General features: G+C 38.5%; 1 long non-coding RNA gene across 3 annotated transcripts in view; it reads left to right on the forward strand.

The window, feature by feature from the left end:
* Positions 1-26,794, forward strand: part of LOC103163705 — a 53,349-nt gene that overhangs the window by 19,388 nt on the left and 7,167 nt on the right. The window contains exons 1-3 of one of the 3 annotated variants that reach the window (XR_003484123.2): positions 101-6,526; positions 10,010-10,128; positions 13,527-13,699. This is a non-coding gene — a long non-coding RNA (uncharacterized LOC103163705). Of the gene's footprint in view, positions 1-100; positions 10,129-13,526; positions 13,700-26,794 lie in introns of those variants that run through there. The other 2 variants (XR_003484122.2, XR_004769358.1) reach the window with 2 other exon arrangements.

Genomic DNA, 26,794 nt, shown 5'->3' on the forward strand with positions numbered 1-26,794 from the left:
ATAACCTTTTACTTTACTTTGTTAAGATTTGCTTTAAGACCTCAAATGGAATTACACAGTGCAGAAAAGGGGGATGTTTAAAGGGTATAGGGTGGGTGGGTGAAGAGCCTGTGAGAGAGCTGAAATCTCTGGCAGCAAAATTCTGAAAGAAAGAAGTATCATCCTTAAGAAATTCTTATTATCTCTTATTATCAAGAGCAAAACACAAGAGATATGGGTGGAAATGCATTTAGCAAAGGGTTATAGTGATGACATTTCAACATGCGCTACCCAAAAGTGCATCAGCATATGCATATACAGACACAGATAGCCACACAGTCTGTTGTTCTGCTCAGTAACTCAGAGTTATGGAAAGTATGTATATACGCAACACTACCACAATGGAGAGCTAAGCAGCAAACATTCTATTCTTTATTTACTTTTAAACGAGTACACTCTATGGCTAGACTGGCCTCTATAGCTAGCAGGTGTGATGCTGTATATTTCAATAAATCTTTATAATAAGGAAGTCTGTACATGATCCTTGTGCCTCAGTCACATACATGTTAGAACCACAGTCTCATGTTGCCACACTGGGATAATAGAAACTATTTTAGAAACTGTAGCAATACTTCCAATCCTCAGCATGTCTCAGTGTGTGGATATAGTGAACTAGTGTTACTGACCAGACAACCATGATAATTAGTTTTTAAAAAATTATCGCTATTTCACTAAATTTTATACTCACTAAAATATTTAAGATATACACCCTTAATATCCTCACATAGATAGGGAAACTGAATTTAAAAATTCACTTGTCTGTGATGTGTCTAGATATATTTCTAGAGCTCACAATTATGATAACTAAGAATATACTATAAACTGGTTTCATGAAAAAATGAACATCAAAGTTTTTTCCACATTTTCTACAAGACAGTTTTTTAAACATGTTATTTGATGGCATTTCTGATCTCATTTTAAAGATTTGGTGGCAGAAGTAAAACAATAGGTCAGTTCCATCTATAACTATAAAATATCAGATTAAGAAGAATGTCATTTCATATGCCTGCCTCAAGGCTTGTATCCAAAAAGCTGAGTGGAAGTAATTCTTTCAGCACATTGGACTTAATATTTTATTAATATACTATTAGTTGGCAGTATCAACAGGAGACTGCTTCCTAATATACTAATCCCTTATACAAGTAGTCACAGCAGTTGTATAAAACCTGTAAACTTATATAATTCCTTCAGAGACTTTAAATCATGTCTACTTTTAATACCTGATAAAATATTAACATTATATAAAAGCAGGTATAATGCTGTATAGTTCAATAAATAATTATAAGAAGTCTGTACATATTCAGCACAGATGCGTCTACTACATATTTTTTATCTGTAGTTGGCAGAGTCAAAGGAGCAAAAACTGTAGATCAAGACAGTCCTTGTGACTTCTGTGCTCAGATGGGGACCTGGTTACTGTGATAACTGTGGCTCAGATGGGGCCCTGGTCACTGTGACAATCATGTCTCAGATGGGAACTTGCTCACTGTGACAACTTTGGCTTAGATGGGACAGTGTCACTGTGAAAACTGTGGCTCAGATGGGACACTGCCACTGTGACAACCATGTCTCAGATGGGAACCTGGTCACTGTCACAACCATGATTCAGATGGTGACCTGGTCACTGTGACAACTGTGGCTCTGATGGGCTCTGTCAATGTGACAATCATGTCTCAGATGGGAACCTGGTCACGGTTACAGCTGTGGCTTAGATGGAGCACTGTCACTGTGACAACGATGGATCAGATGGGAACCTGGTCACTGTGACAATTGTGTTCATATAGAACACTGTTCATTGTGACAACAGTGGCTCCAAAAGGGCCCTAGTCACTGCAACAACTGTGGTTCAGATGGGGTATTGGTTACTGTTACAACTGTGGTACAAATGGAACACTCATCTCTGGTACAACCATAGCTTAGATGGGGTACTAGTCACTGTGATAACTGTGGCTCAGAAGGAACATTTGACTTTTAGATGATTTAAGATTATATCTCAACTTCCATTTTCCTCAATCCCAACTTGGCTGTCTGTTTAATGAGATTCTACTGATAAAGGTGTCCGTTTTTGTCTTATGTACTTATACACTCAGCACTAGGCACACACATTCTTAGTGTGGGTCCTAGAGTCTTCTGACCCTCTTATTTGTCTTTTTGTTGTATTTTCTCTGTTGAAAAATGAAATCTAAAACAAGCTGTCCTTACAAATTTCCTGAATGATTCAATCTAAAAACTTAAGCAAACCATTTGTGGAAAAGTCTACAAAGTATTGTGTATCTTAGAATCACATTGTATAGAGAAAATAAAACAAATATCACTCACACATCATTTACTGGTTTCACTTTTGTTGAAATACCCTCCTTCTGGGTATGTATAAGCATATGCCACCAAAAATGATATAACATGTGGTGATATTTTTTATGTTCTAATAAAGCTTGCCTGATGATCAGAATGCAAAGCTAGCCACAGACTTAGAGGCCAGGCAGTGGTGGTCCACACATAGATCCCAGCAGCCACACGAGCTAGTCATAGAAACTGGGTGGTAGTCATGCATGCCTTTTATCTCAGCACTAGAGAGGAATAAAGTACAGGAGCTCAGGGTCTCAGACTGTATTCACTCAATGCAATCTCAGGCAGTCTGAGAAGCACTGCAGTTTGGAGATGCAATCAGAGGATACAATTACCCCTTCAGTTTGAGCATTGGTAGAGGTGAGAACTCTAGTGGCTGGCCACTTTGCTTCTCTGGTCTTCAGCTTTAACCCCAGTATCTGTCTCTGAGTTTTTATTATTTATGTTACAGCTGTGCCCCGTTTACAAAGAGATGGATCAATTCAATTATTATTTATCTTTATGGTCACATTCATCTATGGGAATGAGATACCAATTGGCTCTTGTATTATTACTTTTTATTGTTGTGACCATGGACATTTATAGAAGGAAGGGTTTCATTGGGTTTATAGTTCCAGAGGAAGAGTCCATAATGCTTTGTGGGAACCAGAGCAGGAGGCTGAGAGATCACATATTTAAATATCTGAAGGCAGAGATAAAAATGTTAATGGGGAAAAAGCTACAAACTCTACAAGTCCACCCCCAGTGACATATTTCCTCCAATAAATCTTTACCTCTATGGTCCCACAGTCTCCCAAACAACTGAGGATGAAATGCTCAAATATCTGAGCTAATAGGGGAATGCTCTCATTAGAATGCAGCCTTTAAAGTTTCTTTTTGATGAGTAGTTTTTCATTTGAAATGATTGAACACTTGGGCTGATAAGATGGATCAGTAAATAAAGGAGCTTGTCACCAAAGCTAGTCATCCTGAATTAGATCACTGGGATACATATGGTAGAAGCAGAGAGTTGAGTTATAGCAGAAAATCATCCTCTGACCTCCAAGCATGGGTAAGAAGCACAAACATGGACATATATACACACAAATGCACACCTGCATATGTACACACACACCTACCAAACACATACATTCACATATACCTGCATGTATACATACATAATATACATACATAAATGAATGCTATAAAATGAAATTATTAATTATTATATTCTCATTCTCAAAAGCTTGTCAAGTACAAAAAAGAAAGAAGAATTAAGGCTACATGAACATAAATAGATTAATTTTTAAAAATTTGTTGAGTTATCTGAAACTAAATCTCAGGTTGCCTCAGTGGAAATGAAAGAATTCAGAATAAAGAGAAAAGAGAAATACTTCTTGGTCTGAATTATGGAGAATGCAAATAAATGGACTTGAAACAAATATGCATTTCTCATGGAAGTAAAGGACTAGGAATGTGACAGACATGATATCATTTTATAAAATAGAGTTAATTTCAATTTTATAGAATATAGGTCTCTGCTTGGTCAGCATTCTGCACTCTATGAGTTTCTATGTGAACAGGGTAGGTCAGTTCTAATAAATTCATTGGGAATTTCTACCTTGATACAGTACTTTGAAACCCACAAACTCATGTATTTTATTTCATCCTCATGCCAATAATGTGAAATGAAATTCGGCTCTTCTCTTAATTTCAGATAAGTTAGAAGACCAGGCCTTTTAATCCTGCAGCTCAAGCTTATGGTGGCTACTTCTTAGTGATGATGAAAACAGTCATAATGATGTTAACACCCTGAGTTCTTGTTTTGGACTGGACACCATTCTGGGCACATTAATTTATTCAAAAAAGTGATGTCATAATCCCCAGTAACTTCACTGAGTTTACAAATATGTGGCTCTCTTTGACACTGTATGATTATCATCTTCATGGCTCTGGAATCCAGAGAATTTCTGCTACATTCTGAGAAATGCTAGACAGAAGCAGGAAGAAGCAGATGGCCACCCTCAGGCCTAGAAAGGAGAAAATGCATTCTGACTTAGGAGGAAAAGGACTATTATTTCATGAAATAAAAAGGCAAATATTGTTTCCCTGACTGAAAAACATTCCAAACAAAGTAAACCTAGAATTTCTTTCATCTTTTCCAATATGGTGTTAATGGAAAGTACATGCGTCTTTTGGCTTTGATCTGTCACATGTTCTTGTCATACTGTGTCACCTTAAAGCATTGGGTTCAAGTGATCATTGGGTTCAAGTGACCTTTAAAAAAAAAAAAAAGAACTGTGAGACAAAGCAACAACAGAGAATTCTCATTATAAGTTGATTCTCAGGATTTAGGAATTTGTTACAGTAAAGGGAAAATGACTAAAACAGTGACTATCAGAATGGAATTCCAGGCTGACATCTTTTCATTTATTACATTGAAAGCCTTGAAAACAAATATAAAAAAATATTGAAGGCAGTCAATTATTAGCCCAAAATATGGTGTGGAAGCCGAAGACCCCCATGACAGCATTTCAAGACTTTTTTTTTTTCCTCAAGGAAGACTCCACTGAAAATCAGACTGAAGTCTTAAGAGTAACAGCAGAAAAGGATTAGAGCACACCTACCCAGTGTCTCACCTATATCCAACAGAGCTTCAGAAAGAACATGAGACATTATAAGATCTAGAATAAAGATAGATAGTTGGGGAGCCTGGAAAGGATGAAACAAATTTTCCGGGACCCACTAGGGTAAGCAACCCTATTCTCTATGGCAGAAAACAAGAGCTTTTGTTCTATAAAGATCTTGGTGGGAAAACTTATCCTTCTTCTCACAAGCATCATCCGGTTCACCCTGGTCCTCCCAGGCTATAGCAAAACTCTTCATTGTCACATATATCCAAATACATTTAAATCCTGGCCCACACTCAGCAACAGGGTGACCTGTTATAATGTTCCAGTTTGTGAAGTTGCCAATTTTCTTCTTCAGTTTTTCTGTTCATTTTCATTTCTGTGGATGAAGCAGTGGATTCTCATTATAAGCAATGAGATTTTTTTCTTTTAGATCTTAGATCTTTAGGCAATTTAGTAAGAATACAACTATGCTAGAAGAAAAATTATCTATGCTAAATCTAAACCTAATCTTAATCCCCAAAATTCAACAGGAACTAGAAAAAAACAATTGACTAAAAGAGTTCTGAATATTCCAAATCATCTTTGAAATGTACTGAAAATTAGAAATATCATCATGGTAAACTTTATAAAAAGAGGCCTCAAAATACATGTCCTTGAGTAAGTATGCCTATAATGCATATCATATACATCCCTTATACATTCTGTCTTTGTCAGGGTTCCTATTGCTGTGATGAAACACTATGGCCAAAAGCTACTTGAGAGAGAGAGAGAGAGAGAGAGAGAGAGAGAGAGAGAGAGAGAGAGAGAGAGAGAGAAGCTGCTTATTGACATGTTCCACATGGTTCAATCAACCTGCTTTCTTGTGTACTCTAGGACTACCTAAAATGACCTGGGCCTTCCCACATCAATCACTAAATCCCATAGATTTTCCCACAGACCAATCAGGTTCATGAATTTCTCAATAGAGGCTCCCTCTTCCCAAATGATTCTAGTCTGTGAGATGACAAAAACTAGATAGTAAATTAATCCATTGTCAACTTGACACACAAACATACCACTTCTAAACCATAACCTTTCCTTTCCTCTTAGTCCCCAAGATCTCATATCTATATTAATAATATAACATAAACATTCCAACTTTTGAAAGTCCCCACAGTCTTTAAAAATTCAAACAGAATGAGTTCAGGCTCTTCCAATTATCCAGATTTTTCAAAGTTCAAAGCATCTCTAAAATATCCAAAGCCTCTCCATTCAAAGTTCTGAATTATTTTTTTTAATTTCAAAGTATCTCAATTGTGCTCTTCTAAATTACTAGTACTACTAATAATAAAAGAGTTACATGCTTTTTTATTTAAGAGAGAAGAATCAGGGGATAGTCACAATAAAACCAAAGTAAAACTGAACTCCAGCAGTATAAAGCTCAATATCAGACTTCTGGGATCCATGATTGCATAGACTCTAAATGGTATGGTTGCAGCACTTCTTTGGCTCTACAATTTACGGAGAAGGAGTTTGTCTTATAGACTCAGGTTTGTTTCACTCCATAGCTACTGCTGTCCTTGGTGGTTGTCCCATTGTATTGACACTTATAAATGCTTTGGTCCCCTGCAGTATTTGGGCAGCTCGTTCACAAGTAGCCATTGTAGGACTGCCTTCAGCCTCAGCTGACCAGAACCATGGATCCCTTCTCTTTTTTTCCTTTTTTCCCTTTATTTTTGTTTTCTTGTGTGTGTGTATTTGTGCTCTCGTGCGTGCGCACATGCGTGCATGCACATGTGCCTGCATGTGTTTTTATAATTTTTGTGGCAAGGTCTATGTATCCCCAGATGTCCTAGAACTCATTATATACACCAGATTGCCCTTGAAGTCACAGAGATCTATTTACCTCTGCCTCCCAAGTGCTGGGATTAGATACTTGTCATCATACCTGGCTAGAGTCTTCATCTTAAAATAGCATATGAATGGCTCCAGTAGTCTTTGTTTTCCTCTGAAACTTCATAAGTCAGGCCTCTGTTGTCTGAATTGCTCTCAGTATTCTCTTCCAAGCTTCCATAAAGCAGCCCACTGAACACCAAGCACTCAATGCCTTTTCTAACCCAAATTTCAAACTGCTGTCATAATCCTCCCCAAAACACATGGTCAGGTCTGTCACAGAAATATCCAACTCTGGGTACTAATTTCTGTCTTACTTGAAATTTCTATTCTATCATAAACCACCATGAGCTAAAGCAACTTGGGGAAAATAAGATTTCAGCTTTCAGCCCCCCATCACAGTCCATCATTGAGGGAAATCAATAAAGTAACTCAAATGGGTCAGGAACCAGAGGCAGGAACCGAAGCAGAGACCATGGAGGAAAGCTTGCTCTTCATGGTTTGCTCAGCCTGCTTTCTTAGCCACCCCAGAACACCTACACTGGAGTGGCAACACCACATTGTGAGAGGCTTGGGCCCTCCCATGTCAACCACTAATCAAGAAAATGCCCCCACAGTATCACCCATGTGCCAATTTAGTGGGAACATTTTCTATATTGATGTTCGCTCTTCCCAAATGACTCTAGTCTGTATCATGATGTTGACATAAAACCAACTATGGAGTCCAGGGTGTTGATTCTCTGAAATCATACAAATAGAGCCAAAGCACATTTCTTCTATCTCAATGTTGGCAGAATTCCTCTGCCTGCTTCTAGCAGTGTAGATTTCTTCAGAAGGGGCATTTCCCAATGATGTGTACAATTGCATTAGCAGACAGATTACGGAAGTTAGCCCTTACCAGTGTGGCTGGCCAGCACAGAACCATTAAGGGCAAAAACTCCATACTCTTCTCTGGACTCTGGAGCTGTGACGTCCACTCATTCTTTCCTGCTCTGTGACATAGGAGCTCTAGATATTCTTGGGTCTTCCTGACCCAAGACTGGGAACCAGTTTCTTAGTGGTTAGACCTTATCCTAGGAGTTACACCATCAGCTTCCATTGTGCTCAGTTGTGTGAACTGCTCAGTCCTCTCCTGGAAGTGGCTTTCAACTGTCACAGCCTGAGGCTTCTCAGCATCCATAATCACCCCAGCCAATCCCCCATGATACATCCCTTTATCATACATCTATATACATTTTAGTGGTTTAATTTTCTCCAAAGCATGTTAAGACATATTCTCTAACTCAGCTTCTTAAGAAAATTGTGAAAAGGGTGACTATACATCCCAGTTTTCCTAGTACAAGCCCAAATCCTGGAGTCATTCTCATAAGCTCAGCATTGTACCAATCAAAGTGTCCTATTCCAATAAGTTATTGAATACTCAATTGAGAACAATCTAAAGGAAGACTCCTGAAGATTTATTTCTTCAGCACATCAAATAGCCCAATCAAATTCTCCGCCTCAGGTGTTTTTTTTTTTTTTTTTTTTTTTTTTTTTGTAAAACAGAAACACTCAGGAAAATAAAATACATCTCAGAGGATGCTAAGACCTCCATATATTGATTAACAGGCTATTGAAACTAATGCTTCACAAGAAAATAAGTAATTATTTCACTTTTGGATGCTTTCCTGATTTAAAACCAGTAAGAATCTATCTTCCTTCCCCAAACTGGGATACCTCTACTTCCCTAGCATATGACTCTGCTGTCCCTACCAGTAATTCCAGTGGATTCATAGCTGAGCCTTTTCCCTCTGTCAGAGGTGCAACTCTGTGTCTCCTCTTCCAAATCTAGCTTTAAACATGCCACTTTTAAAAGAAACTCCATCATTTCCCACTAATTTAAAACTGAATTTTGAAAATAGCTTATGGTTAGAATTCACAGGAAGTCACATCCGTCACTCTGGGATTGCCAAGAAGAAGAGTGCTGGAACTTTTCCTAATCTGTCTTCTGTTCCTCTGTGAGTGGGTGTTTACACTCACATTGCCTGCATCTTGGCCAGGAAGGTTTACCTCTGGAGGGGAGGTTAGATGGGAGAGCAGGGAAATTGTAGCTGGGAGCAGATGCCAGCGTGGAGGTGGCACGATGGTCCTACAGTATCAGAGGTCCTGCTGAGAGGGAGATGGCAGTGGAGAGCATGCTTTAATTGTCTCCAACACTGTAGTGTTCATGGAGAACAGAAAACTATTATTTAAACAGATGGCAAGCCTGTCCATCCATAACCAGGCATTTAATGAGATAAAGCAGAACACGCAGGGTTGTAGGTGTGTGAGTCCAGACCATTTTGGAAGATAGCAACTTAATTGCATTTCTATTTTTGTGAAGTCTGTTCCCAGATGCCCACCTTGCCCTCTATTCTACCTTTCTTCCTTCTTTGTCTTTTTTTTTTTTTGTCTCTCCTGTGTTTCTGGCTTGAGGGGTATAATTAGGTGGACATTTCCTTCAGGGCTTCCAGTGCCATTTTCCCATTTGGAAATGGATCTGGGAAAATGCTGGGAAGCTAAAGCCAGAGGGCTAGGATGAGGATTTCTACCCAGCACATTTCCTCTTCCAGGACACTGAAATTGTAAACTCTCTTTCATAGCACTTTTTAAAGGTTTAAAAATGCCTTGTATTAAAAGGAAAGTTCAAGTTCAATCCTAACTCTGGGTAGGTGTTTCTTACGGCTTGAATCAGAAATGTTCTCCAAAGGCCCCCCTGAGCACCATTGCCTGGCTGCTGGTGCTATCTGGGGAGGCTGGGCAACCCATTAGCAGGTGGAACCTAGACAAAATTCACCACTGTGGATGGACATCTGACTGTTATGGCATGGCTCTAGGCCTGCTGCTGTTTTCTGTTTCCTGACCCATATTATGTGAACAAACTGCTTTCCAGTCCCTTTCTGTGTGACTGAGCTGCTCCCCAATGCTTTGTCTACCACCATGGACTGAAAGTCATGAGTTATGCCAGCCATAAGATTTTCTTCCAGCAGTTTTGACAGTCCAATAGGAAAGTCTTCAGTGTAATACCTCAATAGAAAAAAAAAAACATGTTACTTATTTGTTTGTTTATTTATTTATTTATTGGAGTTTTAAGGATTAATTAACAATCTCTCAAATTCTAGGTCAATCAATGCTCTACCATTAAGCTACTGTGGAGATTTGAATGAGAATGGCATCCTTAGGCTCCTATCCTTGAATCTGTGACCACTGCTTGGTAGGGCTGTTTGGGAAGGATTAGAAGGTATGTTACTTGCAGTGCCATTGGAAGTTTCAAAAACCCATACCAGTAGCCCCACTCTTTCTCTCTCTTCTTTGCCTCATCTTATAGATCAGGTGCAAGCTCTCAGCTATGGTATTCTGCCTTTCTGCCTTTCTGCCTTCCTGCCCCTCACCATGATGATCATGGACTCACCCTCTTGAAAGTAAGCACATCCACAATTAAATGCTATCTTTTACAATGATCATGGGGTCTCTTCACAGCAATAGAACAGTAATTAACACAGTAGCACTCCACTCTTTGGTTTTAAATTTTTAACTTTTAAAAATACATGAGATGAGTTTTGTTAGATTATCCAGGCTAGCCTGAGCTCACTCTATAGGTTCAAGTAGACTTTGTAATTCTGGTCTTATTGCCTCAGCCTCTCAAGTAACTGGGATTACAGACCCATGCTACCACACCTAGCCCTGTTATTCTTAAAAGCCAAATTTAAGGTCCACTATGTCATTCCTCTCAGTTAGCTGCAGGCATTTGGTACACTGGATATTTGAGAGTATTATTTAAGTATATAATAGTCATGACACCTTTGTTACTTTTTTCATTGAGACATCCAAATATGTGCTCTCCTCAGTAAAATCATCACCCTCTATACGGTCAAGAGCTGGTTGCTACTGGTGAATAAACCCTGCATGTTCAGGTCAACACAAGTTCAGTTCTACAAAGATCTGGAAATATCATTCTACAGGTGCTGAGACCAAAGCAGATATTGTGGCACATTTCTTTTATCACGGAAGGATTTAGACAGTGTACTGCCATAAGACTCTGAGCGTATTCTGCACTGATGGGTGTGCCTTTGCTTTACATGGTGTTCACAGGAAGGTTCCAGACTAGAAAATTCTCATTTGAGAATTTTGAGATGAAAATTACATTTCTCCCTTTCCATTCCTCCCTGCAAACCCTCTGATTTACCCTTTCTTTCTCTCTTTGAAATGCATGGCCTTTAACAAAAAAATTGTCATTCTATACATATATGTATATACATGTATAGTCCTAAACATAGCTTACTAAGTCAATATAATGTTGATTGTATATATGTTTTTGGGCCTGATCTTTTACTACTGGATAACAAATCAATGTGCTCTTCCCTGGGGAAAATTATTTCTACTCCCAGCATTTCTCAGTTGTGGAGGGTTAAGACCTAATGGGATTTTTTGCCTATCAACTTTGGCGTGTGCATTAGTGTCATACTTGTTCAGCTCACATTTGGCCAGTGATGTTTGTCAGACCTTATGGATGTAGCTTCTGATGTTTCTAGGGAACACAATCTCACAGCAAACTCTGATCCTCTAGATCATATAATTTTTCTGTCCCCTCCTCTGCAATGTTCCCCAAGTCTTAGGTGTGAGATTGTTTTGTTGATGTATCCATCTGGACTGGGCTCCACAACTCTGCAGTTATGTTGGTTATAATGTTCTGTAATGGTCTGCGTCTGTTTCAGAGAGAAGTTGCTTTGATAAGGGGTAAAGACTACATTTGGCTGTGGATAGGAGGATAAATGTTTAGATTGTTGTTAGGGATTATGTTTGTTTAATAAAATAGTGGTGTAGATGGTCCTTCAATTTCCATGGCTTCACTATCACTGAGTACTAAGCTATGTTTCCAATATCATACATGTTTTACCTCTTGATGAACATGTTTTAAGTTCAATTAAAGAGTTGTTGATTGTGACCAAGATATGTAGGTCACTAGTCCACCTTCAGACTTATGGTGCTGTGCTAGTCATTGATATGATTCTTAGGTGTCATAGATGTTAGGTTGGTTACCTCTCTCCTTTGAAAGCTTGCATGGTGCTTCCTTAAGGAGGAGGCTTTCAGGTTCCTTCTATGGTAGGGGCCACTGGACCTTCTTTCTGAAGTGCATATTGTCTTCACCAATAAAGACTTACCTTCTATCTCTATCAGCTAAACAAGGGCAGAAACAATAGGCTGTATATTTTGGGACAGAACTCTCTTGTTATATGAGTTTTGTCTAAGATTTTCATTTTCAAACTTTCCTTAAATAACTGAATGTAATTTTTATAATCTCAATTCTTATTTCAAGTTATTTAAGTTTTGTTTATAAAACATGTTTACTGGTTCCTTAACAAAATTGTCTTACTTTGATAACTTTTGGCTTTCATTTGCATACAGTTCATTGAGTGGAAGTATTGTATGCCTGGGAATAAGTCATTGATTATAAATATGTGAATATTTGAAACTTACTTGGGAATGTGCAGTACCCACCTTAATGGTGACTGAACTTGTTCATTACTTTCCTATAGCTCTTTATTCAGTGAACATTTTTGAACAGCTCCATATGGAGGTTACAGGGACTCCTCCTGGCTATTAGTTTAAATAGCATAGCATAGTTTAAATAGTATAGCATAAGATCAATAAAGGAGACTGTAATTTGGTATAATCATCTGGTACTTTTGGTATAATTATATGGTACTTTATCTGGAAATATTAGAACAGACTTAATAGTATGGATGAGACAAAAGTCACTCCAATAGAAGGAAGCATTTGCCAGGCTTGCAAGTAGAAGAAACATAATCTGGGAATGTACAAACCTTACTGTGTTAAAACAGAACATTTAGACTATGTGATGGTTAATATTCATGGGAAACCTGAGTGGGTTTAGACACACCCAGGAGATGCATTCCTTGGTATGTTTAAGGGTGTCTTCAGAGATTTAACTGAGATGAAGATCTGCCAATACTGTGTGGCACCATCACAGGCTGAGTTCCTGGACTGAATTAACAGCTTTGGTGGTTTGAATGAGAATGGACCCCTTAGGCTCATATGTTTGAATACTTGGTCTTCAGTCAGTGGAGTTGTTTGGGAATGATTTGGAGGTTTGGCTTTGTTGGGGAAAATGTGTCATTTGGGGTGTGCTTTGAGATTTTAGAAGATCCCCACCATTTCCAGTGTTCCTTTCTCTCCCTTGTGCTTATGTTGTTAAGATATGATCTCTCAGCTATTCCTTCAATAATGTCCTTAGTCTGCCATCATGGACTTTGACCTTTTGAAACCATAACTGTAATTAAACACTTTATTTTATTTTATAAGTTGACTTGGCTATAATGTTTTGTCACAATTGAAAGGTAACAGAGACATCAGGGGAAAAGCAGAAAGCAAGTAAGCACCAGAACTCATCTCTCTCTGCTTCCTGACTTCAGATACACTGATCAGTGACTATTGCCTACTCACCAAGATTGACTGCAGTTCTTTGAACTATGATTCAAAATAAATCTTTCCTTCATCAAGTTGAATTTGTCAGGCCTTTTGTTATAGTAACTAAGACATAAATTAATGTAACTTATTCTTGTGTTACAGTGTCAGAAGAATAAATTTGCATAATAGTAAATTATTATGTGTTCACAGGCCTTTAAAAACTGAACCAGAAATTTGGCCCCCATGTTCTCTGTTTTCCCTTGGCTCAACCACCAAGAGTTCTCACGGACATCACACGTATCTTTTAACAGAATCTGAGATAGTAGTTGCCAATATAGGCTAGATTTGCCTCCAAGTATTGGGACTTCTTTTGGAGTGATAAGGTAAGCCTACAAACTTGTTACCTATAGCAGCATCTAGCACATGGTCATATTCAATAAATATTTGCTGAATGTCCAGATGGGTGGATTGTTGAAAGTTCTGTGAACATATTTAAGTGAAGTGAATTATTTATTTTATGCATACCAGACTTATGGACTACACTAGACACATCTCACAGCTTCTGATCAACTTCATTTAGCTTACTTGCTCTGATCCATCAAAGGGGACGGCTGCTATTAGGTTATTCACTGCACCCAATAATAGCTATTTAAACCAGAGTATACATAAAGATTCAGAATGATGATGCTGTTTAAGTTGTGTGGACAGTGACAGTTTTCGTCACAAAGAGTAGCGATGCTGCTTCATTTATGGGAAGCAGTGTAGCTATTTCAATTATAAGGGATTGGAGGGCTGTTTCACTTACATGGAATACCCAGCTTTTCAGTCACATAATGCTATTTGCTATTAGATTCACCGATATATACATTTTCAAATTTCCTCTTTCCCTCTGTCCTTCCCTGTGTTTTTTTCTACCTCCTTTCTATTCTCCTTTCCTGTCCACCTCTCTCCCTCCCTTATTTCCCTTTCTATACTTTCTTTAGATGAGGAAATTTTATTTCCTATCTATTTAACCTGGAGCCATGCGACATACTAGGCTTGTTCTCTACCACTTAGCTATATTTCCAGCCCACTTTTTATCAAAAAATTGAATTTTTATCACTAGTACTGAACTTGTGGTAGTTAGTAACAATAACAGGCATGTGCTGTCAATCGACTTCCATTTGCAGCTTAAACATATGTGATTGTGAATGCCAGGCTTTCAAGAGTTATGTCAGCTTTCAAGTAGCCTCCTCAGATCCACAATTTTTACTAGTCCCTAGGCATCTTGTTAATGATCTTCATGGTTTGGATTTGTCCTCAGTGTGATAGCATTAAGACTGAGACCTTTGAGAAGCCAAGCCTAGTGGCAGGATATGGGGTATTCTGGCTACTAAAGGACTAATTGGCTCCACCGCTACCTTGGTGAACTACTGGGGAATAGAAGAGATCAAGACTGACGCCTGGTTTCTCTTAGATTTCTTGTTTCATCATGTGATCTCTCCATCCTTTGTTCTAGAATTTGTCATAAGACCCTCTCCAAAACTAAGGAAATATTAATGCCATTGCTTTTAACCTTAAAATTCTAATTAAACCTCTTTTCCTTTTAAATTCCTTAGCCTCAATTATTTTATCGAGGCAATGAATCAGGTAATTATCATTATATACCTGTTAAAGTTAAAATAAATGGTAAGCAAAGAAAATAGCACAAATCTTCAGCAAGAAAATAGATTTTAGTAGATTTTTGCAATCGGTTGGTTTGTGTTGTGATTTGTGATCCTGGAAATTATGATGGCTATACTTCACTAAGATGAAACTTATCAAATACAATTATAGTTTTAGGAAAGGTATAAGATAAAATAAAATTTAAGTTTGGAAACCAAATGATCACCCAGTCCTCTCCTGGTGTTTATACTCAGGCCTTCTGTCAGTTTTCTCCATTTAAAAGAACTTCCTACTTTCACACCTGTTGATCCTTCTGGCTGGAGGGCTGTTCCCTAAACAATCACAATCTTTTTGGTATAATTAAGTCATTTTTTTCTTTATCTTGGTAACTTATTTTTTTTTCCTTCCCAACATCTTCTATAGTATTTTATGTATTTACTTTATGTTTACTTGGTTACTTTTATGTTTCTTCCTCAGAAGCATGAACTACATCTGTTTATGGCATCTTCAGTTGGATTTTCTTTAAAAGAATATTACAGACTGGATGATTTAGATAGCACCCATTTATTGCTATGCTTTGAAGCCTAAGAAGTCCAAGTTCACAATCAACATGGTTGGACTCTGGCTTTTCTTCCTAAATTGTCATGTGGCATACAAAAAGCTAACGCTGTAAATAAATAATCTCAATCCAGCAAAATCAAAGGAAAGGAAACACACACACCACACACACACACACACACACACACACACACACACACACACAGAGAGAGAGAGAGAGAGAGAGAGAGAGAGAGAGAGAGAGAGAGAGAGAGGAGAGAGAGAGAGAGAGAGAGAGAGAGAGAGAGAGAGAGAGAGAGAGAGAGAGAGAGAGAGAGAGAGAGAGAGAGAGAGAGAGAGAGAGAGAGAGAGAGAGAGAGAGAGAGAGAGAGAGAGAGAGAGAGAGAGAGAGAGAGAGAGAGAGAGAGAGAGAGAGAGAGAGAGAGAGAGAGAGAGAGAGGAGACCACACTCATACATACTCTACCACCACAGCCAATAACAACATTAAAATAATGGGAATCTAATTGGTTATTGATGTATCTCAACATTAATGGTCTCAACTCCCCAATAAAAAGACACAGAGTAACAGAATATATACAAATATGGGATCCATTCTCCTGCTGCATCTAAGAATCACAACATCAAGGTTAGACATTACCTCAGGGTAAAGGGTTGAAAAAGATATTCCAAGCAAATAGATCCAAAAAATAAACTGTTGTAGCCATCTAAATGTCTAACAAAATAGACTTTAAACTAAAACTAATAATAAAAAAAGGTTAGGGAAGAACACTGCATTCTCATCAAAGGAAAAATCCACCAAGATGACATTTCAATTCTTTTTTTTGAGATTTTTTAAAATTTACAATCTTATTTTACATAAAAATCCCAGTTCCCTTTCCCTCCCAGCCACCCATGCTCCCCATTGATCACCCCCCACCCAGACCAACCCCATCCATTCTTCAGGGAGTGTGAGGTCTTCCATGGGGGATCAACAAAGTCTGTCATATCACTTTGGGGAGGGCCTAGACCCTCCCCCATGTATCTAGGCTGAGTGAGTAGCCTTCATGGGGAATGGGCTAACAAAATCTATTTGTGCACTAAGGATAAATACTGGTTCCACTGTCAGCGGTTCTATAGACCGCCCAGGCCTCCTAACTGACACCCACATTCAGAAGGCTTGGTTCTGTCCAATGCTGATTCCCCAGATTTCAGAATGATGTCCCTATGCTCCCACTTGGCCAGATCAGCTGTTTCTGTGAGTTTCTCCAGCATTGTCTTGACCCCTTTGCTCAGTCCCTCCTCTCTGTCTACAACTGGATTCCAGGAATTTGGCTCAGTGCTTAGTTGTGGATTTGTACTTCTGCTTCCATCAGCTACTGGATGAAGGCTCTAGGATGGTATTTCAATTCTTAACATCTATGCTCCAAAAATAAGGGCACCCAAGTGGGTTAAACAAACACCACTAAAGCTTAAATCACATATTTATCCTCTCACAGTGATAGTGGAAGACTTCAATACCCCACTCACACCAATGGACAAGTCATCCAGACACAAACTAAACAGAGAAATACTGGACCTCACAGACATTGTAAACCCAATGTACCAAGCAGATGTTCACAGAAAATTTCATCCAAACACAGAAAAATACACCTTCTGCTCTGTACCTCATGTAACTTGCTCCTTTATCTGTTGGAAGTTTCAACAAATGAAGGAAAATTGAAATAACCATTCAGTCCACAATGAATTGAAGCTGGATATCAACAACATAGAGCTTAGAAATCCATGGAAACTGACTGACTCTCTACTGAATGGAAAATGAGTCCAGACAGAAATGAAGAAAGAAAGTTTATGCTTTCTAGAATTCAATGAAAATGAATGCACAGCATACCCAAATTTATAGGAAACAGTGATAGGGAAACTATGAGGAAAGTTCATAGTACTAAGTACCTATATTTAGAGAGAGAAGGACAGAGAGAGTGAGAGAGAGAGAGAGAGAGAGAGAGAGAGAGAGAACCTCATACTAGCAACTTAACAGCACATCTGAAAGCTCTAGCACATAAAGAAGTATTCACACACAAGGGAGTAGATGGCAAGAAATAAACTGCTAGCTGAAATCAATAAAATAGAAAGAAAGAGAATACAAAGAGTCAATGAAACAAAGAGTTTGTTCTAGAGAAAATCAGCAAGATAGACAAGCCCTTATCCAAACTAACTAAAAGATAGAGAAAGTATATCCAAATTAACAAAATCATAAAAGAAATTGGGACATAATAACAAACGTCCAGAAAATACACAGAATCATGAGGACATACTTTAAAAATGTGTATTTCACAAATTTGAAAAAGTCTAAAAGAAATGAATAGTTTTCTCAACAGGTACCACTTACCAAAGTTAAATCAATATCAGATAAATAATTTAAACAGATCTCTAATCCCAGTTAAAGAGAAACAGTCATTAAAAGTATCCCAACCAAAAAGGCCTATGGCCAGAAGGTTTTAGCACAGAGTTGTGCCAGACTTTCAAAGAAGAGTTAAAACCAATACTCCTTCAAAATTATTCCACAAAATAGGGATGAGATGAATATTACCCAACATATTTTGTAAGGCCACAGTTACCTGATACCCAAACCACATAAAAGAATCAAAAAAGAAAGACAAGTTGTACTGATCCAGACCCACTGAACGTCGTTGTCAGTGAGGAGGCCTAGGACAATCTATGGGACCTCAGGTAGTAGATCAGTATTTATCCCTGGCATATGAATGAATTTTGAGAGCCCATCCCACATGGAGGCATGATCTTTCAGCCTGGACACATAGGGAAGGGCCTAGGCCATGCCCTGGAGGATATGATAGGATATGACAGACTTTAAGGATCCCTTCCTGGGGAGTGGAGGGGGGATGCGGTAGGGGTGTTAGGGGGATTGGTGGGGAGTGAGGGAGGAGGGGAGGGAGAGGGAGCTGGGAAAGACATGTGAAGCAGGCTTGTTTCTAATTTAAATATAAATAAATTTTAAAAAGAATTACAGACCAATTTTCCTTGTCTATACTCCTGAATATAAGTGCAAACATACTCAATAAAATAGTTGCAAACCAAATTCAAGAACATATCAAAAAGATCATCCACCATGATCAAGCAGGCTTTATCTCAGAGATGCTGGGATGGTTCAATATATGAAAATCAGTAAATGTAATCCACCATATAAACAAACTGAAAGAAAAAAAAAACCACATGATCGTCTCATTAGATACAGAAAGGCCTTTGACAAAATTCAATGCCCCTTCATGATAACAGTTATGCAGAGATTAGGAATACAGGGACTTACCTAAACATAATAAATGCAATTTACAAGAAGCCTATAGCCAACATAGCCAACATCAAATCAAATGGAGAGAAATTCAAAGCAATTTCGCTCAAATCAGGAACACTACAAGGTTCTTCATTCTCTTAATATTTATTCAATATAGTGCTTGAAGTTTCAGTTAGGGCAATAAGACAGCTAAAGGAGATCAAGGGATTCAAATTGGAAATGAAGAGTCAATTCATCATTATTTGCAGATGGTATGATAGTATACAAAATTCCACCTACTCCTACAACTGATAAACACCCTCACCAAAGTGGCTAACAGTTAGTGGATACCATACTAACTAAAAAAAAAAAAAATGATCAGTAGCTTCCCTATATACAAATGACAAATGGACTGAAAAAGAAATCAGGGATACAACATGCTTCACAATAACCATAAATAGTATAAAACATCTTGGAGTAACTATCCATACAAGTTAAAGACTTATATGATAAAATCTTCAAGTCGTTGAAGAAATAAATTGAAGAAGATATGGAGAAGATGGAAAGATCTCCCATGTTCATGGATCAGTAGGATGAACATAATACAAATGGCCATTTTACCAAAAGCAATCTACAGATTCAATGTAGTCTTCATCAAAATTCCAACAAAATTTTTCACAGATCTTTGAAATGACACGTCTCAACTTCTTGTGGAAAAACAAAAACACAGGATATCTGAAACAATCCTGAAAAATAAAAGAACTGCAGGAGGTATCACCATCCCTGATATCAATACATGGTAATAAAAATCACATTGTGTTGGCATAAAACCAGACATGCTGATCAATGAAATTGAATTGAAGACCCAGACGTAAATCCACACACCTGTGGAACCTGAGTTTTTTATAAATAACCCAGAAATACATACTGGAAAAAAGAAAGCATCTTCAACAAATGGTGCTGGTCAAACTGGATGTCTGCATATAAAATGCAAATAGATACGTATTCATGTGTAAGACACAGGTCCAAGTGGATCACAGCCCCAGTATAAAACCAGGCACACTGAACATGATAGAAGAGAAAGTGGGAAAATAGCCTTGAATGCATTGGCACAGGAGACAACTTTCTGAACAAAACACTGATCGCTCAGGCTTTCAGATCAACAATTAATAAATGGAACCTCATGAAATTGAAAAGCTTCTATAAGGCAAAGGACACCATCAATAGGACAAAGCATCATCCAACAGAATGGGAAAACATTTTTCCAACTCTTCATCAGATAGAGAACTAATACCCAAAATATATAAAAAACTCAATAAACTACTTATCAAAAAACCAAATAATCTAATCAAAAATGGGCTACAGATCTAAACAGGGAATTTTCAATAGAGGAATCTCAAACAGCTGAGAAACACTTTAAAAAATGCTCGGCATCCTTAGTCATCAGGCAAATTCAAATCCATACTGCTTTGAGATCCTATTGCACACCTATCATAATGGCTAAGATCAATAACACAAGTGGCAACTCATGCTGGTAAGGGTATGGAGCAAGAGGAATGCTCTTTGGTGTTGTCTTATGAGGGTATTTTGCCATGAGAAACCCATGCTTGTTGTCTCACTTAAATCTAATCACTTCCCAGAAGCCCTTTTCTAAATCTATCATTAGAGGGAAGGGTTTAGAATAGAAAATTTAGAGGGAGCTAAAAGGATTAAGAAGGGATTGGACAATGAGTTCTTAATTGTTTTTGCTGCCTTATTTTGGAATGAACAGAAAGTGTAGCATCCTAGATCAGTCAGCACCTCACTCAGTTCTACAGTCAACACACTTAACTTTGTCCTAGGTATGAGTCTAGACAAACTGCCAATTCATGGATCTATTAAAATTTGACATTCAAGGGTCTTCTGAATGATACAACATGTGGACAATAAGAAACTCCTCCACAGTGATAATATGAGCAAAGGAGTCAAGACCATGATGGGGAAACCCACAGAATCAGCTGACCCGAGCTAGTAAGAGATCACAGACTCGGTCTGACAAATGGAGAACCTGCATAAGACCAAACTAGACTTCATTAATATAGGTGACAATGGTATGGCTGGGACAATATATGAGGCCAGTGGCAGTGGGTCCAAGATCTAACACTAATGCACAAACTGACTTAGTGGAGCCCATTCTATATGGAGAGATACCCTGCCCAGCCTAAACACAAGGGTGTGGAGTTGGAGAGGTTCCTTGGTCCTGCCTCAACTAGATGATGGGACCTACTTAGCAGACTTCCTAGTGGAGGTCTTAACCTCTCCATGGAGCAGATGGGAGGAGCAGTGAGTGGAGGGATCCGGAGGAGAGGTGGAAGGGGGAGCTGGGATTGGAATGTAAAAATTAAATTAATTTTAAAAAAGGAAAAAAAGAAACTCTACCACATTCTCCACTGTTCCCATTATGGGTACTTAAAACCAGAACACCAGACTTCATAAAAATTTAAAAGCAGGACAATTAGTCTTCTCTCATCTTATCTGATAGATTATCCAACTCCAGTTGGTCAGACTTGAAGATGTACACATACTAACAGGTACTCAACAAGTCGTATTTATAAATTTATGCACATCTATGTAACAATAATAATTAAATAATAAGAAGCTATAAACGAGAGCAAGGAGGCACACAGGAGGAGTTGGAAGGAAGGAGAGGAAGGGGGACATATTGAAAATAAAATACTCATACATAAAATTCTCCAAAGTAACAAAATAAAAGCTAAGACAAACATGTAAAACATGCATGCATGCATGCGTACACACACACACACACACACACACACACACACACACACACTATAAACACAACTGTAAAACACACAAAAAAAATCAGAGGATTAAACACAAGAATGGCTGATGAGAGAAAACCAGAGGACAGACAGTGGAGTGGTGTGTGTTTGAATAGGTATGGCCCCCATAGACTCATGTGTTTAAATCCTTGGCCCATAATACTTGGCACCATTAAGAAGTGTGTCTTTTTTGGAGGAAGTATGCCACAATAGGGACAGGTTTTGAGGTCTCATATATGCTCATGCTATGCTCAATTCACAGTCTCTTGCTGTCGCATGTGGATCAAAATGTAGAACTCTCAGAGCCTTCTCCAGCACCATGTCTGCCTTCAGATTGCCATGTCCTGCCATGATGATAATGGACTAAACCTCTGAAACTGTAATCCATCCCCAATTAAATGTTTTCCTTTATAAGAGTTTCTATTGTCGTGGTGTCTCTTCACAGCAATAGAAACTCAAAATAAGACAAGTATGCAGGGCAAGCCCCAGACTGAACCATTTCCTGAAGTTCTCCATGACAACACACACTGATAATAAACAGCTTCATTGGCTGCAGGAGCTGCTGCCTTTGTCTTAACTTTGTTTTTTTTATATTCCATTGTTTCATTCTTCCTATTTTTATTAGGAAGAAAATTATTTTACATGTCAATCCCAGATCCCTCTCCCTCCCCTTCTCCCCTGCCGCCCCCTACTGCCAACTAACGCCCTACCTATCCCATACCCTTTCTACTCCCCGGGAGGGTGAGGCCTTCCATAGGGGGGTCTTCAAAGTTTGTTTTACCTTCCCTAGCTAAAGTCATGACACAAATGTGATCATGGTGGAAGAGGCTGGTCCCTGAGAGAATTGCCTTCTTCCTGTGTCTCATGTACAAAATTTATGCCTTTGGAATCCCCCGTTGTCACCTAGTGTTTTAAAGTGGTGTTTGCAAATGTCACATGAATTAAGACCTTAAACAAAATGTTGGATTAGCAAACATCAAAAAATCTTTATGTGAACAATAACAACAGTTCACATAATTATTGCTCCTAAATATGTTAAGTTGAAGATTTGTGATTTTAAACACTACTTGTACTCTAAATAATAGTCATTGATAAATGCCTCTCATCATGAGCTAAAACATGTTTCATGTGTAAAAACATTGACAACCACTCCATTTGCACAAATGTTACATAAGCAGAAATAGCATCATTATTTAAACATTATACTAAGGAAGACATTTCCAAAAAATCAGATTTTTACTATACTTACAATCCATAAAAATGTAAGGTAGCATGTGCATGCTTGTTAAAGATTCTTATAATAAGAAAGGCTGGGAAAAGTAGAGTCATATCTTATCAAAACAATCTAAGAAATCTTAAGAATGCTGCTTTTCTAGTAATACATAAATATACAAGAACATGAGCGAGAATCCAAGTAAAGACACAGTTCTTATTCATAGGATTGACAGTTTTATTATTACACCAGCCTGAAATAACATATAATGGTGTGTGAGTGTGCACTGAAGTTTCTAAAAGCAGCTTTTAAGATAGGCTTAATGTGAGAAGGGTTCAACTTGCTTCTTTGAATCTGGAGGATGGGGTCTCCTGGGGACAAAGGGGAAAAGGGGAGATAAACTTTAATGCAATCACTGTTCTTGCTATAATTTGTTTATTTATTTATTCATCACTATTTACTGTACAGTCACCATATGCCAAGCTCTGTAGACACACTGAGGGACCTTGATAAATACTCTGCAGAGTACAGGCAAGAAACAGTATTAGTAAAGACTTGTTGAAAATCAAGAGATATTTTTCAGTACTTGGTGAGAAATCTAAAAAGACATCAGTGACTCTTCTAGGAAGAGGAACATTAAAACTAAGAGCCCGGGGATAAGATGGAACAAGATCAAGGAATGGGAGCAGTGAATGCTGGCTCTGTGAGGATGCTGCCTTCCTCAACACTCAATAACCAGGGATGAAAACTCCATGAATACGATTCTCAGAGCACTGGACTGAATCCATTAATAGAAACTTTGAGAAACTAATCCTTTTTGGGTATGGGATTACAAGGGTAAGTTAGAACTTGGAAGGTGGATGTTTCATGGTGCATCATACAAGTAAATCAGCTGGATACACTAAATGAAGAGCAGTAAGAATGACTGATTTATCCAATGAGCTCTAGGCAAGGAATGTATAGTAACCTTCAGGCTGTGCTTTCAGCCTCCTGGTTGGGTAAGGAGCTGGTATCAAAGCAATTTTATAAGTTTTACCCAAATGGGTGTTTCTTGGTATTACACATAAAGCAGGTAGCCTGAAACATGTCTGTAACTTTCTTTCTTTCTTTTTTGTGGTGCTTGGGCTCAAACCAAAGTCTTATGCATACAAGGTATCCTGTTCTTCAATGAGCTACATTCCCAACTGGGTTAAACACCTCTTAAGAGTTTGTGACCCATGTTCCAATCCTTCACTATCACAACAATACATTTCAAGCAGAAGGAATGGCACATGTAAAGGTTCGGAGCTCAGAAGATTCAGCACCCACAAGAGAGAGGGAATACCTAAAGATGTCAGGACTGAGCATAGGGATATGCTAGTGTAAAGTGAGCCTAATGGGTAAGCCAACAGGCCTTCAGTGCATTAAGATTTGTGACTGCTGGAAGTGGAAAGTCCAATGCAATATGATTGGAATTATGGTCAGATTTTCGTTGTCAAAAGAAAACATCTGCTACAGAATGGAAGAAGACTGTAGTGAGAAGAAATGTGTCAGCATCTTGAACTGATGGGCCTGGATGCTGCGTATGTGCCTGTGTGTGCTTAGAGGAAAACATGTGAGGCACTGATTCTAGTTTTGTACCATGAATTCTAGAGGCATGCAGCCACAAAGAAACACAGAGTTAATATATGTAGGAATATTCCAGAAATTGCAATTCAATGTGTTCACCTGTTTCTGAATTTGAAGTAAATATTCATCATAATTTGAGCAAGGAAAATAAAGGTGAGGAAGAAAATAAAATTGTGAGGAAGAATATACTGAGAGATATGCTTTAGCAAGAAGAGACCTCCACCCTGATCTTACTCCTTCTCTTGATAGCACTCATCCAGGCCCGCTTTACTATATTGTCTTGTTTTTTTTTTTTTTTTACATTCTAGACTTTACTTTTAAGATTATTTTAATTATTACACGTCTCCCTTCCTTTTCCTCCCTTCAAGCTCTCTCATTTACCCCTCCCTGTTCTCCTTCACATTTATGGCCTCTCTTTCCATCAGTTGTTCTCGTATGCACATATGTATTTGTATGTACATTTATAATCCCAAATATAACCTGTTGAGTCTGTACAATGCTTCTTGTATGAATGTTTTTTTTCCTCTCTTTTATTTAAATTAGAAACAATCTTGTTTTACATGTCAATCCCAGTTCCCTCTCCCTCCCCTCCTCCCCTGCCCTCCACCGACCCCCTATCCCATCCCCTTTCTGCTCCCTAGGATGAGGCCTTTCATGGGGCATCTTCAAAGTCTGTCATATCATTTGGAGCAGGGCCTAGCCCCTCCCCCGTGTGTCTAGACTGAGAGAGTATCCCTCTATGTGGAATCAGCTCCCAAAGTCCATCCATATACTAGGGATAAATACTGATCCACTACTAGAGGCCCCATAGATTGCCCAGGCCTCCTAACTGACACCTGTGATCAGAAGTCTAGGTCGGTCCTATGCTGGCTTCCCAGCTATAGTATGGGGTCCATGAGCTCCCCATTGTTCAGGTCAGCTGTTTCTATAGCTTTCTCCAGCCTGGTCTTGACACTTTGCTAATGACTCCTTCCTCTCTGCAACTGGATTCCAGGAGTTCAGCTCAGTGTTTAGCTGTGAATGTCTGCTTCTACTTCCATCAGCTACTGGATGAAGGCTCTAGGATGGCATATAAGGTAGTCATCAATCTCATGATTGGGGAAGGGTATTTAAAGTAGCCTATCAACTATTGCTTAGATTTTTAGTTGGGGTCATCCTTGTAGATATCTGGACATTTACCTAGTGCCATATTTCTCTTTAAACCTATAATGGCTCCCTCTATTATGGTATCTCTTTACTTGTTCTCCTCTATTCTTCCCCCGACTCAATCTTCCTGCTCCCTCATGTCCTCCACTCCCTTCCTCTTCTCCCCTTAACTTTCTGCTAAATCCCTGTCCCCGACCCCCATGCTCCCAATTTGCTCAGGAGATCTTTTCCCTTTCCCCTTCTGTGAGGGATCATGTGTGTCTCTCATAGTGTCCTTCTTGTTTCCTAGCTTCTCTGGTGGTGTTGTTTGTCTTTTACTGAGATCCAGGCATGGGTCCCATTGAAACAAGGCCTGAGAAGAAAGAGGCAGCAGCTTCCAGCCCACTGTAGAGTGAGTGCGCCTTCAAGAGTAAGAGTTGTTCTTACTAGATTGTTTGATCTAGATCAAAGAATCAAAGATCATACACAAATCAGGTTGCTTGTTTGATTAATATTTTTGTTTTTCACCCTCAATCCTAATGTTCCAAAAGGGGAAATTTTATGAATATACATCAATATCAAAAAGTATTTTTCAAATCTACCCACAAGATCTTTTGTCAAAGCCCACAGATGTTAACAGTAGTGGATATGTATCATCTCTGTGATGTGTCAAATACTACATCAACTCTACTCATCCTTATGCCAGTCCTACAGTGCTACATTTGCTAGATGAGGCTACAGTACCAAAGCTAAGCAGACCATAATAGGCACATTGACCTTGATTTGGGTCCCTTTCTTTCCCAGCTAAATCACTTCCCCATACCACAAGGAAGGAAGAACAGATTTTGAAAATTAATCATTTGAGATAAGTAGATATGCACAATGATTTGGTCTGTCTTAATTGTTCTTTCAATTCTGATTGTCTGGGCTATGTGCAGAACCATAATCACATTACCACAGTACTTGAGAGACAGAAAATCAAATGTTCAAAGCCAGCCTAAGCTACATGAGATGCTATTTCAAAACTGTAAAATGAAAGAAAAAAGGCTGGAGTTTTCAAATGAAGTGATCATGATTGCTTAACCATGAATATCATAATTTATTCTTTATTCTCCTATTGGTAGACATTTGGAATAATATAGTAATACAAATGATGTGCTAAATATCCATTCTTTTTAAATTCTGAGCTGTAGTTACTGGCATGGATAAACCCTGGATTCTTCATATATTTCATACTGAGAT

Source organism: Cricetulus griseus, chromosome 3 (genome assembly GCF_003668045.3).
Source record: "Cricetulus griseus strain 17A/GY chromosome 3, alternate assembly CriGri-PICRH-1.0, whole genome shotgun sequence".
Classification (NCBI taxonomy): Eukaryota; Metazoa; Chordata; class Mammalia; order Rodentia; family Cricetidae; genus Cricetulus; species Cricetulus griseus.